We start from the raw sequence: 7,331 nt of genomic DNA on the forward strand, positions 1-7,331 counted from the left end.
AATCATTGTGTGTGGGCAAAAACGACGTTTAAACCCGCGCATGCCCAGAAGCAAGTTATTAGATGGGAGCGCTCGTTCAGGTAAAACTACCATTCATAATGGAGTAAGCACATTCATCACACTGTAACAGACAAAAAAGCACGAATCATCTTTTACTAACACAGAATCAGCTAAAAGCAGCCCAAAGGTGAATAGAACTTCCCCTTTAGAGTGCCGTCGTACTTGTTGTACGTCACCGCGCTTTGTTTATCATTTTGAAAAAACGATTGTGTTTGGGCAACGTCGTTTTTAATGATGAAGTTGGAAAAACTTCATTTTTTTTCATGATGAAAAATGATCGTGTGTACGCGGCATTAGGTTTAGAAAGGAAGATTCCTCCTTTTCAGGTGAAAGCGCACTCGACTAGAGTAGTTGGTGCTTCATGGGCAGTGCATCCCCAGGCCTCCATGGCTCAGATCTGTAAGGCTGCTACTTAGTCTTCGGTCCATACATTTACTAAATTCTACCTGGTAGATGTGAGAGGGTACAAGGATGCCGCCTTCGGGCGTAGTGTGCTGCAGGCAGCAGTATAGATCCTCTGGCCCAATGGCAATCTTGTTCTGATCTGTGTCTCCCTCCCCTCAAGTTTAGCATTGCTATGGGACATCCCATTAAGTGATTAAAGGCTCTGTGTCCCGTGATGTATGAGCAAGAAAATAGGATTTTTTAATACAACTTACCTGTAAAATGCTTTTCTTGGGAATACATGTCGGGACACAGAGCTCCCGCCCCTCTTCAGAGTTAAACGTGGGACACCTATTGCTTTGCTACAAAACTGAGGTACTCTCCATTTTGGAGGGGTTATATAGGGGAGGAACTAAATTTTAATTGGGTTTACCAGTGTCCAATCACCTGTATTGACTACATAACCCATTAAGTAATTAAAGGCTCTGTGTCCCGTGATGTATTCCCAAGAAAAGGATTTTACAGGTAAGCTGCATTAAAAAATTCTATTATATAGATGGGCAAATATATTTATAAATACGGTGTGTGTGTAATAAATAAGGGTAAGATATAAGACAATTTGAAAAATTACAATTAATATGTAAACTATGTTTATGTGTCATTAACCACTGAAGGACCGCCGCACGACGATATAAGTCGACAAAATGGCACAGCTGGGCACAAGGGCGTACATGTACGTCCCCTTTAAGAGCCCAGCCGTGGGTCGCGCAGCACACCGCCGGGTGCATGCTCACGATCCGGTTCTCTTCATGACGTCCCTGCGGGAACAGCGGACCTGATCGCCGCCGCTGTCCCGCGATCGGGTCAAACCTTCCCCGTTCTTCCTAGTGTGGCTGTCACTGATCATCTGTTCCCTGTGTTAGGGAACGACAATCAGTGACGTCACACGCACAGCCATGCCCCCCCCACAGTAAGAACACTCTCTTAGTACACACTTAACCCCTACAGCGCCCCCTCCTGGTTAACCCCTTAACTGCCAGTGTCATTTTCATAGTTATCAGTGAATTTTTATAGCACTTTTTGTTGTGAAAATGGTCCCAAAAATGTGTCAAAAATGTCCGATGTGTCCACCATAGTGTTGCAGTCACGAAAAAAATCAATGATCGCCGCCATTAGTATTAAAAAAAAAAATATTAATAAAAATGCAATAAAATTATCCCCTATTTTGTAAATGCTATAAATTTTCCGCAAACCAATCAATGAACGCTTCTTGTGATTTTTTTTACCAAAAATACATAGAATACGTATCGGCCTAAACTGAGGGAAAAAAAAGTTTTTTTATATCTTTTTTGGGGATATTTATTATAGCAAAAAGTAAAAAATATAGATTTTTTTTCAAAATTATCGCTCTATTTTTGTTTATAGTGCAAAAAATAAAAACCGAGGGGATCAAATACCACCAAAAGAAAGCTCTATTTGTGGTAAAAAAAGGACGCCAATTTTGTTTGGGAGCCACGTCGCACGACCGCGCAATTGTCAGTTAAAGCGACGCAGTGCCGTATCGCAAAAAGGGGCCAGGTCCTTAACCTGCATATTGGTCCGGGTCTTAACTTATTAACTTGTGGTAATAGAATAGTGCTAATTTCCATGTCCTTATTGAAGCCCATAGGTGACGGGGTGTTCAATGTATAGATCTAGTAGAATTATTAATGATACTACAACAGCCTATGGAAGGAGTTGGGAGGAGAGGGATTCAATAATGAAAACATTTCATTCTTATGTGGATTTTTGGTGTTTCATAAAGAAATTAGGCAGCATACTATGATCTAAGCTCCCGGTTTCTCATTTGCTCCCCAAATTATTCTGGTTATCCCTAAATGTAAACTCCCCGTACCCCTCCATTCCCTATGAATTTGGCTTATCGTCCCTCACATACTACCTTACACATTGCTCAGGCATAACCTACAAGCATAGTTCATTGCAGATATCACCAGAATAACAATGGAATCCTGCAGACTAAGGGCACTGCTATGCATTTAAATTTTGCACCAAGCTTTGCCAATCTAATAATCAGGAATTGGGATAACATAAACGTCTGGTCCAATAATGCATTTTTTTTCATAGTGGATATGATTTTATAGCGCTGCTATTTATTTAATTACATATATTGGCTATCAGAGGCAGGGGCGGCCCATCCATTAAAGGCGCACGGGCGCCGCCCCCTTCATCACGCCACCCCCTATATGACTAATGGATTGATTAATGCACCATGAATCTATCCATGGCTGCCACTACCACCACCCTATTCAGGCGTTCGGACCCTTTTCACTATAGGCTCTAATAGGCTTCAAAAAAGGTGAGCACAATGAGTCCACCCAGATGTGTTAGAACAGTAAATACTATTTGCTTTTCTAACACTGAACCACCTCTCCGCCAATCAGGAAGCGCGGGTCTAATACCCATCACCTGATTGGCTGAAGGCACAGGCGCCCCTAATGGACGCCTAGCAGAGCAGAAGAAGAGAGGAGGGGGAAGCATGGAGGACACAGGAGCCATCCCACAGCTCGCTGCCGTCACCCGCTGCCTGACCCGCCACCAAGATGGGGTAACTGCCGGGCAGACAGTGGCTGGGCAGGGGTCACAGTGGCTACATTTGATGGGAAAGAAGTGGTGACATTTGATGGGCACAAGTGGCGACATTTGATGGGCACAAGTGGCAGCATTTTATGGGGCACAAGTGGCAGTATTTTATGGGCACAAATGCCTGCAATTGAGGGCACAGTGGCTGCAATTGATGGCACAGTGGCTACAGTATTATTTAGTTTGTTTGTGCCCCGCCACTGATCAGGGGATATTTTGAAGCAACAGCTGGAGGTCTCCATTTACTGTATGTTTGTCTATAAAAATGCAGGTGTTTTACTATTAGAAGTTTTTATTTCTGTTAGTGTCCTTATTCGCAAGATTTCCCTCATCACTTTTTGTTGTGGTGACACCAGGACAGGGAATGAGAGGGTGCAACTGATATTGGGACAGATACACTAACACCAATAAAAACCTGAAGGATATTCTAACCTCTACCTAATCTATAATATAAATGTGCATTTTTTTTTTTGCTACTTCTGGCCCACGTGCTTGAGACACCATTTTACCAGAACAGAAAGTTAGGGTAAATCTCACTAACATATGACCCCTCTCCCACACAAATCTAAAAAACAAAAAGTGTTGGATTGTAGCTGGGTTCTAAAGTAATCCACATGGACTTTTTAAAGGCAGCATTGTTATCTGGACATCATTAGCTGCATATGGATTAGTGATGTTTGCAGCTAAAGTGGCTGTATTTTTAGCTTACATAGAAAAGTGATGGCAGAAAAAATACCAAGTGGTCCATCAAGTATGCCGTTTTTTTATTTTGACATGTTTTTGTATTTTTCTGTTTAAAAACTTTTTTTGTCTGAGTATTGTTTTATCTTTGTCCCAAACATCGGCTACCAACTGGATGTCGTCCGCATACAAATGGAACCAGAGACCATGTTTGGCAATAATGTCAGGTAAAGGCCTAACATAAACTTTGAAGAGAATGGGGGACAGGGCGGATCCCTGAGGGACCCCATTCTCCACTGTGGTAATCGGGGATAGAAAAAAGCCCACCTTAACTTGGTGGGTGCGAGCTGTTAAAAAATCACGGAACCAAGCAAGGGCAGTATCTCCCAGTCCGAAAGAGGACTCGAGTCTGGATAGCAGAATGGAGTGATCCACGGTGTCAAAGGCTGCGGACAGGTCGAGCAGCACCAGGGCTGCCGACCTGCCCGCATCCACCACGTTAAGGAGCTTCTCTCGAGTGGACAAAGCTACCAGCTCGGTTCCCCTCCCAGGGCGGAAGCCCGACTGTAGATCGTGGAAGAGCAGGCCATCCTCACACTGAGATGAAAGAAAAATCCTGGAACGCCGCACTCCTCAAAAAACGATGTCTTTATTCAAAACACAAAAATTCAAATGGAAAAAACAGCCAAAATTCATGCAGTCAAACAAGAAGTGTATTAGGAAAAAAGAGCTGTCATGTTTCGCATCCTGTGATGCTTACTCGTAGCTACAGGATGCAAAACATGTCAGCTCTTTTTTCCTAATCCACTTCTTGTTTGACTGCATGAATTTTAGCTGTTTTTTCCATTTGAATTTTTGTTGTTTTTTCATGTTTTGAATAAAGACATAGTTTTTTGAGGAGTGCGGCGATCCAGGATTTTTCTTTCATCTCATGGCAATTGAGCACAGCCAGCACCCTCTTGGTTTGTTGGGAAGGAAGCAATGGAGATTGATTGTTTTTAGAGCGGTATACTTTTCTTCATCCTCATAATGAGTTTGGAGCTGGAGAAGAGCCACTCTTTCGATAACTCTTTTAGTAAAATAATAATTTCTAAGATAAGTTTTAAACTTTACTCCTGTTAGTTTAAGGTCATGTCACTGTGTTCCCAATTTTGGCTTCATATTGAAAATTCTGCCCTCTTGAACCTTATTCGCTGGTTTGAAGTATTTAAAGGTTTTAATCGTGTCTCCCCTTTCCCTTCTTTGCTCTAGACCAGGAGTCTCCAAACTTTCTAAAGAAAGGGCCAGTTTACTGTCCTTCAGACTTTAGGGGAGCCGGACTGTGCCAAGTGGGAGTAAACGATGCCTGATGTTTGGTATTAAGGGGAGAAACAGTTGGTGTCAGTGGAAGGAATTATGCCACGTTGTTGGTGTCAGTGGAAGGAATTATGCCACGTTGTTGGTGTCAGTGGAATAAATAGTGCCTCAAGGGCTGGATAAAGGCAAGCAAAGGGCCCCACCCGGCCCCAGGACTGCAGTTTGGAGACCACTGCTCTAGACTGTACCACTGCTCCTGATATGTATTATGTTTCAGCATTTTTGTTACCCATCTCTGGACTCATTCTATCTTATCAATATCTTTGTGTAAAGTCCTGTACACACGGCCGGGAATCTCGTCAGGAAAAAAACATCGGTTTTCCTGACGAGATTCCTTGCAAGCTTTCCTGCTCGCAGAGTGTACACACTGGCCATTGAAAAGAACCGCCGTTCTTTTGAATGGCAAGCACGCAGTGACGTCATTGACTACGACGAGCATGCGCTTGTCACACTCGATGCCGTTGCCGCCATCATGCTACACCCTACACTACCCTTGTAAGCTACCGCGCATGCGTCAATATCTCATTGAGCATGCACGGGCTTACCGGGGACAGGTAAGCATATACACACGCTCGGTTTTCTCGGCAGGAAAACATTCCTGCCGAGAATCCAGACCAGAAAATAGAGAGCAGGTTCTCTATTTTTCTCGTCGAGATTCCCGTCAGTATAGTTTTCTTGGCAAAAAGCTCTCCCAGTAGCTTTCTTGCAGAGAAAACCGTGCGAAGGGGACAACAACCACGTCATTGGCTGAAGAAGGAACCAATCAGTAGTTCCAAAACTCGTCCCATATTGATGACCTATTTTCTGTTTGCGGTCCACGCTGGTTGTTGTCCGCTTCTGCTGACGTCATTTCCGGGATCCTTGTTCCATGCTGACCTAGACTGCTTCACCAGTGTTTCCAGAGCCTGGAGCGCACATCTGCTGGTCTCCCTGGATTTTTTGCTGGAAGTTGTATATACTGGGACCCTCCTGATGCTGGATCACCCATTGTACACACGCATGATATGCCCTTTGTTATCTTTGATCCTGTAAGTGTTTTTAATCCTTTTTGGGGATATAAAAAAAAAAATTCTACACTTAGAGGCGTCTTTTTCTTTTATCTGTTTTCTATTAGAGATTGCTTTCCTCTTTGAGTGCGGCCTGAAGTGTTTGAAGATCACATCCTCTCAATACCCTTATCCAATGCAGACATTATCTGCTGGTCCTGACATTTCAGAGCGCCCTTGTTAGATGTTTATCTGGATTACTGGAACCATGTCCTGTAGTCTGATGAGACCAAGATAAACTTATTTGATTCAGATGGTGTCAGGCGTGTGTGGTGGCAACCAGGTGGGAGTACAAAGACAAGTGTGTCTAGCCTACAGTCAAGCATGGTGGTGGGAATGTCATGATCTGGGGCTGCGCGAATGCTGCCGACACTGAGGAGCTACAGTTCATTTAGGGATCCATGAATGCCGTGTACTGTGACATACTGAAGCAGAGCATGATCCCCTCCCTTCGGAGACTGGGCCGCAAGGCGGTATTCCAACATGATAATGACCCCAAACACACCTCCAAGCTGACCACTGCCTTGCTCAAGAAGCTGAGGGCAAAGGTAATGGACTGGCCAAGCATGTCTCCAGACTTAAACCATATTAAGCATCTGTGGGGCATCCTCAAATGGAAGGTGGAGGAGCACAAGGTCTCCAATATCCACCAGCTCCGTGATGTTGTCATAGAGGAGTTAAAGAGGACACCAGTGGCAACCTGTGAAGCTCTGATGAACTCCATGCCCAAGAGGGTTAAGGCAATGCTGGAAAATAATGGTGGCCACACAAAATATTGACACTTTGGGCCCAATGTGGACATTTTTACTTAGGAGTGTACTCACTTTTGTTGCCAGCAGTTTAGACATTAATGGCTGTGTGGTGAGTTATTTTGAGGGGACAGCAAATTTACACTGTTACACAAGCACTCACACTGAGGGGTGTACTCACTTATTGTGTGTGTGTATATATATATATATATATATATATATATATAAAAAATATATATTAATATTATTCAGCTGCAAAAAATATTTTCTAAATGGCTACAGTACATTTCAGCTTTAATAGCAAGTTGAATAGACTGGGTTCCAGTCATTTTAATGTTGTCATTTTTTTTTCTAAAAAATAAATAAAAAATTTAATTCAGATATTACAGGACTAAGGGGTTGATTTACTAAAGGC

Source organism: Rana temporaria, chromosome 7, assembly GCF_905171775.1.
Source record: "Rana temporaria chromosome 7, aRanTem1.1, whole genome shotgun sequence".
Taxonomy (NCBI): domain Eukaryota; kingdom Metazoa; phylum Chordata; class Amphibia; order Anura; family Ranidae; genus Rana; species Rana temporaria.